Below are 12,771 nucleotides of genomic sequence, written 5' to 3'. Positions count from 1 at the left end.
GGCTTTGAGACTGAAAACGCTCTCTATCATCCTGAAAAGTCCCTCCAGGGGGTCCTGTGTTAACATCACATTCACAAGAATAGGAAGTGTGTGTATATGTCCTAGCTCCCTTCAATAGCTCAGTTGGTAGAGTGGAGGACTGGTAGAGGCATAATGCTGAAATCCTTAGGTCGCTGGTTCAAATCTGGCTCGAAGGAGAAGATTTTTTCCAGAGTTTCCTTCAGGGCTCAATCAAGAATTTCTGATTCGATGTAGAGCTGGACGGACGACCCAAAAGCATAATACTTCTGCCAAGACATAACATGAAACAAAAGAAACAGGTAGGCTAGATATATGAGCGAAGAAATCCTCTTACGACAGGATCATGAATCTCACGTAAAGCCTGTTCGTACGTTAGGTTAATAAATGAGGGCCATTATGCTCTAAGGATGTGCTTCAATACATAACTGAAGTGGACACACTAATGATGTAGCACAACGGTGCAATCTGTTTACCTTGTCATGAGCTAAAGCCTTCTACCAAGCTAAAAGAAAACAAGGCGCTCTTCTGCAAAAGCACAGCTGGGTGTGCTTGAGAGTCCGTTGAGGTGCAGCGTGATTTTCGGCTGGATGCTTCGGGTGTGTTTAGTTGTGAAAGACAAGACAACAATCAGAGTGGTGGAGCCGATGGATATGATTAAAACCTAAAATACAGCGCATCACTTACCAATCAAATCACTGAAAAGTCAGCTTTAACTGAAGGGTAGTGGATGTTGATTTGTCAAATAGGACAGGAACGGCCCAGAACATGATTTTGCTTGAGATATATACTTTCATAGCACTGTCACCCACTTTTACAGCAGTTATAGCATGATTCATCTCACAATGGTAATCAGGTGACCCTTCAAAATCTCCTGATGCATCACCCTTTCAGAGTGGTTACCATTTGGTCACCACCACAAGAGTTTTGGAGACGTAATGAAACAGTAACCTTGACCTTTGACCTCCAACTCAAAATCAGTTCATCCGCGACTGCAAGTGGTTCTGTATGCCATATTTAAAGGGATTCCCTCTAGGCGTTCAGAGATATTGCATTCACAAGATTGATTGACAGAGGGGACGCAGCGTTTGTCTAGACCGGCGGAGGTGGGTGTATAGCTGCAGACATGGTCACCCCTTCTCTATTCTGCTTCTCTTGTAGTCGTCAGATCATAACCATATAGTTAATAATATAATAAAACTAGAGGGAGGCAGGGCAGTATTGCCCGATCCAGCAGGGGAGAGTTCTAGCCCGACTAGGCTCCTCTCTTTACCCTGTCTCTCTCAGTTACACTGTAACTAGTTTTAGACTGCCGGGGGTCTTTCCTGTTGTGTGTATCCATGTCCCAGAAATGCTTGTTACTAACCTAGCTCTGGTGAGTCATTCCCCAGAGTCCTTGTGTTTTTTTTCGCCAGCATGTTTCCTTGGATCAGGTAAGGCTCAAAAATCATGTTCGCATGAACATGTTTCACTGTGCTTTTCATTAAAGAGCAGGTCTAGACCATACTCTGTGATGTTATTTACAGAAACCCAACAATTCCCATTAAGAGAAAGCACTAGGCGACAAAGGCAAGGAAAACTTCCTTTTAACCGTGGGGGCCCTGAGGCCATTTTTAACAGTTTTTAATTTCCATCTGGATTTTTTTTATAAAAAAGCTTGTAAACATCAACCCTGTTGTCTACAGTCAAGATATGAACATCATTTTTTTAGGGTTATTAGAATATTTGGGTGAGGTCACTTGCATGTTAAAATGGTGTAGGGCCTTAAAGATAAATAAATAATAAAATGGAACATGAATCTTCCAGATATTATTGATATCACAGACATATAAGTAAGCCATTTTCCATTCTAAAACACTTCTCATATGTCTTGGGAGTCACACTGTGAAGAAATAATCATTATAATTATACAGTTGACAAAATACATGCATTTTTTCCAAAAAAGTCAAGACGTTTTGCTCTCATGACATTTACTTATGCCAATAATAACATAATAATGTCATATTTATTGATATTACACCCACAGCAATGTTATACAAGCAAATATGTGTCTAAATAGTGCTTTATTTGGCCTTCCATAGAATAAATAGGCATTTTTGTCCCCCTCTGGCCTTCCATACAAGAGGGGTGCCTTTATCTCCCATATATGGGCATGTCCTTCCTGAAAAATAGACAGGACAGACACAGAGCGGGAGATGAGAGATTAGACGAACGATTCAGCGGCAGAAATGAGCCAAACGCGATGAATTATGGACATAAAGTGGATCAATCTTGGATATAACAGTATGGATTTAAAGCCCAAAGAGGCTGAAGTTCCAGGCTGGATAGGAATCCCCTGTAGAGGCTATAAAGACAGGGAACAAGACCGCCGTAAAGCCGAAAACGTCAGGATTTAAACAAAACCGAAAGTGAGTAAATCGCTTGTATGGTTCAAGGTTATTAACTATGAATCAGAGGTACTTTTTTACTCGTGTGCGAGTGTCTCGGGCTCAGAGGGTTAAGAGGCAGAAACCTTGAGTAGAACCCTGGCGCCTCACCGTGGTGGGCACGATGCACAAAAACAAGTCCGAGCTGCCGAGGTGTTGCAAGTCAATTCAATTCAATTAATAATTTTATTTATAGTATCAATTCATAACAAGAGTTATCTCAAGACACTATACAGATAGACCACACTCCAAATTTACAAGGACCCAACAGTTCTAGTAGTCTCCTCCAGAGCAAGCAACAGTGCAACAGTGGCGAGGAAAAACTTCCTTTTAGGCAGAAACCTCGGTCAGACCCAGGCTCTTGGTAGCGGCGTCTGACGGGCCAGTTGGGTTAATGAAGAGTGGCAATAACAAAATAGAAAAAATTAGTAGTTTGTAGCAGTTCTTTGTAGTAGTTCATGGCATAGCAGGACGCTGTGCGGCATTACAAGGCACAGCAGGACGTACTGGACGTAGCAGGACGTAGCAGGGCACTGCAGTGTAGCAGTTGAACATGGCATCACAGAACATGGAGCGTGACCAAGGCGACAGCTGCTACCCTGATTTTGGAGCCTCTCTGATCCAAGGGAACATGCTGGGGGAAAAAGAACATAAGGACTCCGGGGAATGACGTCCCAGAAATAGGTTAGTAACACGCATTTCTGGACATGGATGCACATAAATGAAAAGATAGAAAGATAGAGGAGAGAGAGCTCAGTGTATCAAAATAAGTCCCCAGCTGTCTAAAACTATTACAACAAACCAAGAGAGACAAGGTAAAGAGAGCTCCAGCCCGGTCGGGCTAGAACTCTCCCCAACCAGATCGGGCTGTATGCCAAGTCTCCCTTTAGTTTATTATATTTCTTGATTATATGATAGATAAATCTGAAACTATGTGACTACTAATACTACTCCCTAACAATATTCGATTCTATGCCCTAACTATAACTTTATCAAAAAGGAAAGTCTTAAGCCTACTCTTAAATGTGGAGACGGTGTCTGCCTCCCGGACCCAAACTGGAACCTGGTTCCACAGGAGAGGAGCCTGATAGCTGAATGCTCTGGCTCCCGTTCTACTTTACTCTAGGAACCACCAGTAACCCTGCATTCTGGGAGCGTAGTGCTCTCGCAGGGTTGTAAGATACTATGAGCTCTTTAAGATAAGATGGAGCCTGACCATGAAGAGCTTTGTAGGTGAGAAGAAGGATTTTAAATTCTATTCTAAATTTTACAGGAAGCCAGTGCAGAGAAGCTAAACAAGAGAAACGTGATCTCTTTTTTCCTGGTTCCCGTCAGAACACGTGCCGCAGCATTCTGGATCAGCTGAAGAGTCCTTATGGACTTTTCCGAGCAGCCTGATAACAAAGAATTGCAGTAATCCAACCTAGAAGTAACAAATGCATGGACTAGTTTTTTCTGCATCATTTTTAGACAGGATATTCTGATTTTTGCAATATTACGTAGGTGAAAAAGGCGATCCTTGAAATTTGCTTTAAGTGGAATTAAAGGACATGTCCTGATCAAAGATGACTCCAAGATTCTTCACTGTGGTGCTGGAGGCCAGGGTGATGCCATCCAGAGTAACTATATCTTTGGATAGTGCGTCACGAAGGTGCTTGGGTCCGAGAGCAATAACTTCAGTTTTATCGGAGTTTAACATTAGAAAATTACAGGTCATCCAGGTTTTAATATCTTGAAGGCACGTTTGAAGTTTAGCTAACTGATTAGTTTCATCCGGCTTGATTGAAAGATTAATTGAGTATCATCTGCATAACATGAAAGTTTATGGAGTGTTTCCTAATAATACTGCCTAAAGGAAGCATATATAAAGTGAACAGGATTGGACCGAGCACAGATCCTTGTGGGACTCCATGACTAACGTTGGCGTGCACAGAGGATTCATCGTTAACATTAACAAACTGAGATCGATCTGATAAATAAGACTTAAACCAGCTTAGAGCAGTCCCTTTAATGCCAATTAAATGTTCCAATCTCTGTAATAAGATATAATGGTCAATGGTATCAAATGCAGCGCTAAGATCTAATAACACAAGTACAGAGATAAGTCCTTTGTCTGAAGCAATTAGGAGGTCATTAGTAATTTTCACAAGTGCTGTCTCTGTGCTATGATGAACTCTAAATCCTGACTGAAAATCCTCAATAAGCTGTTGCTATGCAGAAAGTCACACAGCTGTTTGGCGACTGCTTTCTCTCAAGAATCTTAGAGAGAAATGGAAGGTTGGATATAGGTCTATAGTTGGCTAAAACATCTGGATCAAGGTTTGGCTTTTTCAGAAGAGGTTTAATTACAGCTACTTTAAAGTGCTGTGGTACATAGCCTGTTAATAAAGACAAATTGATTATATTTAGTAGTGAAGTGTTGACTAATGGTAAAACTTCTTTAAGTAGCCTAGTCGGGATGGATCTAAGAGGCAGGTTGATGGCTTAGATGAAGAAATAATTGAATTAAATTGATAAAGATCAAGTGAAGCAAAGCAGTCAAAACATGTCTGGTTTTACAGCTGTTTCTAAGGTTCCTGAGTTTAGAGATAAGTCAGTGCCAGTTAAAGGCAGGTCTTGGTGAATTTTGCTTCTAATAGTTATAATTTATCATTGAAGAACTCATAAAGTCGTTACTACTAAGAGCTATGGGAATACTTGGCTCAGTAGAGCTGTGACCTTCTGTTAGCCTGGCTACAGTACTGAAAAGAAACCTGGGGTTGTTCCTATTTTCCTCTATCAATGACGAGTAGTACGCTGCTCTGGCATTACGGAGGGCCTTCCTAACGTTTTAAGACTATCTTGCCAGGTTAAACGAGAATTTCCAGTTTGGTGGAGCGCCAGATCTTCTCAAGTTTCCGCGATATTTGCTTTAATTTGCGAGTTTCAGTGTTATACCATGGAGCTAACCTTCTTTGTTTTATTATCTTCTTTTTTAGAGGGGCAACAGAGTCTAGAGTCATTCGTAGCGAGCCTGCTGCACTATCAACAAAATGATCGATTGGGAGGGACTAATAGCATAGGAGTCCTCCGTTACTTTGGGACTTGGTAATGAATTAAATGCTAACGGAATCGTATCCTTAAATTTAGCTACAGCACTATCAGATAGACATCTTGTATAGGATGTTTTGCCTAACGGCGTGTAGTTCAGCAGTATAAACTCAAAAGTTATCAACAGTGGTCAGATAGGAAAGGGATTCTGTGGGAACACTATTAAATGTTCAATTTAATGTTCAAAAGTAAGTTTTATCTTGAAGCTTTTGAGGGTTCTTTAGGTTTTTATCTGCTTTAACTATTACCGGACAGCGGGGGCACGGAGCAGAGCAGAGCGGCCGTTAGGGAGGAATCCTCCTCCGTGTTCAGCTCCGTTTTGAAATGGCGGTAAAAAACTTAACGTTGGAACTTTATGACAAAGAGAATGTTGACGGGTTGATTTCTGTTAATAACAAACACAACTATAGTCAATAAAAAAAGAAAATATATATATGAAAGCCGTCTTGATTCATCTTTCCACTGTTCCTACAATCACCACTCTGGTCTGGTTGGAAACTTAAGGATCTAAATAAAAAATTAGGAGTTTAAACAGAGACACAACAGGAAAAATAATCCATCAATCAAGTCCCCAATAATCAGCATGTGGCCTTGTTTTATTTCAGGTAGTCAGCATGGAGCTGTTCCACATTCCCAGACATTTAAAACAAGTCAATCATTGGCGTTATTCTACGAGTCAGATGAATAAATCAGCTGTTTGCTATTTGAGCTGCTCTTTTCCTGCTGCTCCTTCATTCTTTAGTGTCCTCTGGAAACAGGTTGCTGTCCTTTATGTTTCTTTTGGATGACATCATCAGTGTCTTTGCTTTAGTCTGAAGAAACTCCAACAGATTTAAAACCACATGCAGTCACAGAAAATACAAACAGGGAATAGAAAATGTCAGACAAAGAATATGAAAATGAAAAGTCCCCAAAGTAGGAAAATAGAATGTCAATCTACCAAACAACAATAACTGGAGAGCATCCAATTAAACATGGCCGACTTCCAGTATGTCGGAAATGAAGAGAGGAACGTTTGAACATATGAAAGATTCATTTTATTTTTATTTAACCTTTATTTAACCAGGAACAATCCCATTGAGCTGCAGTAACTCTTCTCCAGGGATCCTGGCAAGACAGGTGGGCAATAAGTTTTCATAATACATAAAAGTCAGGACAATGGTTCCATACTACACCACACATCTCTATAGATACTACAACACAAACAAGACATTACACTTAACTTAATAAACCCGCAAACACTAAAAATGACCAAAAACTAACTTTTAACAATATTGGAGATGATATTCAAATCTTGAGTGCTTTTTGTACCCAATAATCAACAGTGGTGGTTAACCTGCAACATGGGCTTTAAAGATCTAAATAGATTTTTCTCACCTCAGAGTCATCTGGAGCACGTAACGATTAGCTTCTGTCCCTCTGAACCCTGAGTGACAATCACTCTGCAGTGAATGAGATGCAGTTTCCCCCGCCTGAGTCTGACCGAGATTATACTTTCAGGGATCATTTCTAGAGTTTCTGACTTGAGGAATATGTTTCTAAAGTGTTAGGTCTCGCTGACCACGAATGATGTCGTGATATTCCTTTCTGAGCGTGAAGCTGACAGAGAGTAATGATTCACTTCATATGCTCTCTGTCATTGATGATCATTCTTTGCTTCTTTATGGAGCATTGAGGAAGGGAATATGATCAGAGTGGCAGTAGCAGATAGTAGACATTAACATGTGTGAAGGTAACCAAACATGCTAAGTTATAGTCAGTCTTGAAGTATATTTAGTCCATGGTGGACAAGGTTTCTTGAAAGGGTTAACACCTACTTTCTTGACTTTATATGCTTTATGTCCAGTTTCAAAATGTAAACTGAGTAAAGCCATAATTCTTATTATTTCTACCTTTGCTTTTTCTACTGTGACATGTCAAAAAGGTGCATTGTTTGAAAGTCCTCTCTACACAGCCATGTTCCACTCCCACAGGTGTTTCCACTTGACTAATCAGACTGTGTGGCCTTTACAGGCTCAGCTTGATTGACATGTATTAAAGGGGTGGAACGTACACTGAAGTCCCGGTGGACAGGATGGCATGTTGTAACGAGGTTTGAGTACATACAGCAAATACTTGAAGCCAGGTTACTCTACGAGTGGATACGGGGCATTGAAGGTGATGTGTAAATCCTGATTGATTTCAGTGATTTTTTGGCCCTATTTGTATTTGTGTCTAAAGGCTGGTTAACCACTGTAGGGAGGAGACGTTGGACAGTTTTTTTTTTGTCTCGTTCCAGTGATGGCATGTCTGGGTGATGGCGTTGGATATTGTTAGCATGTTGGATGTATTTCCACTCACGTACCAACAACGCCGACCCACAGTCCTCGTTTTATCCACCACTTTCTCACCTGTACTACTGGAACTGACTGGGAAACCAAAGTTTCCCCCGTGGGTCACCACCACTCGCCGTAGGAGAGGCTGCTCTTCCTTAGTGCTGCTGGCTCTGACTCATGAAGGGAAACATGGGGCAAAAGTAGAGCTGAACTTATGGTATGTACTTATGGATGTATTTGCACAAGAGCAGTACACACAAGTATGCACCGTTTGGGACGTCATTTTCTCTAACTCCAGTAACTGTGTGTGTTCAGCAACTTCCTATAATTAACCCTCTGAGACCTAAGGTCATTTGTATAGCTCATGTCCGTTTGCTTCTATTTTTTCTATTAAAGCTTGTAAAACATCAACCCTGGTGTCTCCAGTCAAGATATCAACATCATTTTTTTCAGAACAAGAAGTGTAGCGTGATATCAGGTCTTGCTAACAAGGTAGCGATTGATTTCTTTTGGTGCTTTTCACAGTATCGTCATGACTGAGAGCCGTAAAGGAGGTGGAGTTCGATAGACAAAACCTGCGAGCAAAAAGCTCACCTTAATTGAAGTGTTTTCCTCTTCACTGAGGTGTGGAGGTTGGAACAGTAGCTGAAGTCTAAATGCAGCAGGTTCAACCATCTTTGGTCTGGGAATGAAGAGCTTGGTCGTTGTTTAGAACCAGTTTAATGCAAAGAAAGGACTGGAGCATTTATTGTAGAGAATAAGTAGGCTGACACTGAAGTATTGAGACAACAGTGACTGAAATCTAATTCAATCTACATATCGGTCTTCTTAAAGATCTAAATAGATTTTCTCACCTCAGAGTCATCTGGAGCATGTAACGATTAGCTTCTGTCCCTCTGAACCCTGAGTGACAATCACTCTGCAGTGAATGAGATGCAGTTCCCCCTCAGTCAACCAAGACTATACTTTCAGGGATCATTTCTAGAGTTTCTGACTTGAGGAATGTGTTTCTAAAGTGTTTGGTCTCGCTGACCACGATGATGAGTTGTGATATTCCTTTCTGAGCGTGAAGTTGACAGAGAGTAATGATTCACTTCATATGCTCTCTGTCATTGATGATCATTCTTTGTTTCTTTATGGAATATTGAGGAAGGGAATATGATCAGAGTGGTATTAGTATATATGTGGAAAACTAATTTGAATAACATAATAAAATGTGCTAGGCTATTTAATTAACTACAGTATTGCCAATCTTGAAGTATTTGTCTTGTCCATGGTGGACAATGTTACTTGAAAAAGGTTAGGCTTACCTCATTAACCTCCACCAGGGAAATTGACGACAAACCCCATCATCCTCCACCTCTGCCTCTACCACAGAGGATGTTTCAGATGGATTTAGGAGTTCCTCAAAGTGCTCCTTCCACCGCTCTATTACTCCTCAGTTGAGGTCAACAACGTCCATCCTTACTGTACACAACTTGGATGATTACTCGCTTCCCTCTCCTGAGATTAGATTAGATTAGATTCAACTTTATTGTCATCACACATGTACAGGTACAATGCACGAAATACAGTTTAGAGAGTTTAGAGAGCCTCCGAGCCGCAGCTAGTGAAGCGCCGCCACATGCACTCTGAAAAGGATATATGCAGACAGCAGGATAATACAAGACATAACATAATGCACAAGACTACATACATGAAGGAATAATTGGTGTATGGTGTCTGTGGATGTGAGTGCGTGTGAGACACAAACTGTGTGGGTTGTTGAAAACAGCTCAGTGCAGTCCGGCCTTGACTGTGAGTGTGTGTGCGTGTGTATGTGAAATGTGAGACAGACTGACTGCACTGTGCGAACAGCCCAGTTCAGCCCGGCCTTGACCATGGACGTGAGGTGGAAACGCAAGAAAGAAAGAAACGAGGCAGTCAGACGGATCTGGGGCTGGTTCGGGGGGGTGGTGTATGGTGTGTGTGTGAGAATGAGTTGTGTGTGTAAATGTAGCGCATCAGACTGTCTGTGTTGGTAAAAGTTCATTACATCTGCGTGACCTTGGAGAGATAAGCCAGTGCAAGGGAAAGGATAGAATGTCAGCTGCAAATTGTTTTCCCGCTTCGGGCAGAGAAGGGGGGGGGGGGGGGGGGGGGGAAACAGTGGATCAATTTTAATCCAAATTTAGGGTGACTCGGTGGAATTTGTACAAATCAATGTCCATCAATCAGTTGTCACCGACCTCAGCGTCATACAAGCATCCATATCACGTAGTGATTTTTGCAGTCCATCTACCTTCTCTGCCAGTCCGGTGGTTACACGAAGCAACTCCACCGACTGGGCCCTGTTGGTTTCAATCCCCTTCTGCGCTTCCACGGTCCGGTCTGAGATGTTACGAGACAGTTCACAGGACTGGTTAGCCCTTAGATGTAAAACCTTCATCCCCTCAATCACTCCATTTAGGCACTCTAAATTAAGCAAAATGAACAGGACAAATTGCAGCGATAAGAAAACAGTCTTGCTGTTTAATTTTGTCAACAAACAGAGAAGAGATTAATTTACAATGCACGTCCAGCTTCTACATTTCCAAATGAGTCAGCTTCCCCAATTTCTGAGTAACAGGAAAATAGCATGATAAGCATACAGTGCAGCTCAACCTCAAAAAGCCATAAAGCAAATGCTTGTGGCTTAAAGATCGAGCTCCCACTCATAAAACATCAGACAGGCGTAGTCTCTGTGGCGCAATAGGTCAGCGCAGTCGGCTGTTAACTGAAAGGATGGTGGTTCAAGTCCACCCAGGGATGTTTGTTGCTTAAATAACCTGGAGTAAGCCAACTCTAGGGTTTATCATTCTGCAGGTGAATATAGAGCAGCCCAAAGATAACCCAAGTGGCCTTACCTTTATCTGAAGGTACAGTTCTGAAAACCATGTACTGTACATATTAATCTTTACGGTCATTGGTATGCAGGTCACTTGATGTAATACAAACAAATACATAAGGCCAGACTGAGACAAAAAGTGAGAGAAAAGAAAAAACGAAGACTGCTGTCTAAAGGATAACCAGTTGAGATTGTGTGCGTCTTTTGAGAACTGTAAGTCATATAACTGATGTTGTCAGTTCATTTAAACTAATGAGGAAAATGTGAAAAATCAAAATCAAGTCCAGGAACTTATTCTTTCAAATATCACATGAGTCTCTCAGTCCTGACCCATCCCTGACCGGGAACTGAACCGGGCCACAGCGGTGAGAGCGCCGAATCCTAGCCACTAGACCATCAGGGAGTCACATCTTTCAAATTTATCTTTGTAGTGTGAGTTTTCTTTCATTTACTGGAATGATCCTATTGTTTTAGGCGAGGAGTGGCGCCTGCTAGAGCTTCAGAAGGAAGCACATGACAGATTACACATCTGTCACATAGTCAGTTTTGAGTCTTAAATACCAAGTCTCTTGCTGTTCCTTGACTAGTTGACCACCCCGCTTTGCATCGCTGCAGGTATGTAGAAAAAAAATCTGTTATGCACCTTGCGTTGTGCTAAAATGTCAAAATTTGGACCTGAATCCAACAATAACATTACTTGACACTCACATACATTGGTTTTCAGTTAAAAATGTTGGTTAGGGTTTAGTTACTGCTTGAAAAAATGAAAAGAATTGTTATTGAGATGGAGGCAGATGAAGTGTTTATGGACCATCAATGATGACAAAAGGATACATCCTCTGTCGGGGTCTGATTTAAAGGAAATGGTACTCTTTAAAAAGTTAAACTAATGAGGAAGAATTGACAAATCAACAAACAACTTACTCTTTTAAATCTGTGTCTGTCAAGTCCTGACCATTCCCTGACCGGGAACTGAACCCCGGCCACGGCGGTGAGGGCGCCAAATCCTAGCCATTAGACCATCAGGAGTTACATCTATCTAATTTAAATTAAGATATGTTGGTTATATTGTTTTAGGCAAGAAATGGCGATGGTTTGAGGATTTAGAAGGCAGTGGTGCAAAATGCAAACTGCCTATTTCGATTTAATACATGGTAATAATACAAAAACAGAGGTGTAGTTATTACTTGGAAATGCTTCCGGCAGGTTTCTGAAATAAAAACCAGAATCAGTGGGGAAAAATGAACAAAACTACCTGTTTCTTTTAGTGACGTAGTAAGACAGAGGTGTAGTGATTACCTGGAAATGCTTCTGGTTGTTAATGTCAAACAACCATGAAGTGGTGGAAAATGCAAAACTGCCTGTTTCAATTTTGTTACATGGTAATATTAGAATACAGAGGTGCAGAGATTAGAGATGCATGAGATTACCTGGAAATACTTACCATGAAATATGTCTTGTCCTTCACGTACGTAACGCTGGCAATCTGACCAACAGCTAAACACCTTCCACCATTAAGCACTGGCGACCGGGATCCTGTAACACGTTTATTTGAGTAAACAAAGGGTGAACTGGGAGAGGAAGAACACAATGACCAGTTACTTAGATAGTAATGAGTCACAGATATAAACAAAGATAATTGTAAAAACAATATAACTACACAACAGGCTAAGCAAAAAATGTAAGATGAAATAAAGAAACATGTAATGTATTGTTATACAGTGTACGTAGTATAACCTATGTTGGGTATCTAAATAAACTAAGATATACTTACATGTGGCATTACCCAAGATAAAGTGGTAAACTAGCTTACTGAAGTATACCGTCAGTTAGGGTGAACAATATTGTGTTTTAGCATTGACATCGCAATGTGCACATGCGAAAGTCACATTGCAGGACGTTACGATGTTGACGTTAATACTTTTTTGTGCTGTGATAGAAAAGTAACCTTCACGTTTTTTCCTTTACATGATAATAACCATCCGACCGTTCCCCTTTAAGACAGGTAGCCATGTGGGCCGTGTGTATGTGACGTTAGTCCGACGGGTTTGGTATG

The 12,771-nt window shown here is 41.1% G+C and overlaps 3 non-coding genes across 3 annotated transcripts; all 3 read left to right on the top strand.

The window, feature by feature from the left end:
- The first annotated feature begins 108 nt into the window (after positions 1-108).
- On the top strand, positions 109-197 carry trnat-ggu (transfer RNA threonine (anticodon GGU)). The gene is given in 2 exon segments: positions 109-145; positions 162-197. It is a non-coding gene; the product is annotated as a tRNA-Thr (tRNA).
- A 6,821-nt stretch (positions 198-7,018) lies between these two features.
- On the top strand, positions 7,019-7,233 carry LOC116681736 (small nucleolar RNA U3). Its single transcript, XR_004330084.1, has one exon. It is a non-coding gene; the product is annotated as a small nucleolar RNA U3 (small nucleolar RNA).
- A 1,572-nt stretch (positions 7,234-8,805) lies between these two features.
- Positions 8,806-9,021, top strand: LOC116681735 (small nucleolar RNA U3). Its single transcript, XR_004330083.1, has one exon. It is a non-coding gene; the product is annotated as a small nucleolar RNA U3 (small nucleolar RNA).
- The last annotated feature ends 3,750 nt before the right edge of the window (positions 9,022-12,771 follow it).

The sequence above is a fragment of the Etheostoma spectabile genome, unplaced genomic scaffold, assembly GCF_008692095.1.
Source record: "Etheostoma spectabile isolate EspeVRDwgs_2016 unplaced genomic scaffold, UIUC_Espe_1.0 scaffold00018695, whole genome shotgun sequence".
Lineage (NCBI taxonomy): Eukaryota > Metazoa > Chordata > Actinopteri > Perciformes > Percidae > Etheostoma > Etheostoma spectabile.
This window is presented reverse-complemented; position numbering and strand designations above follow the sequence as displayed.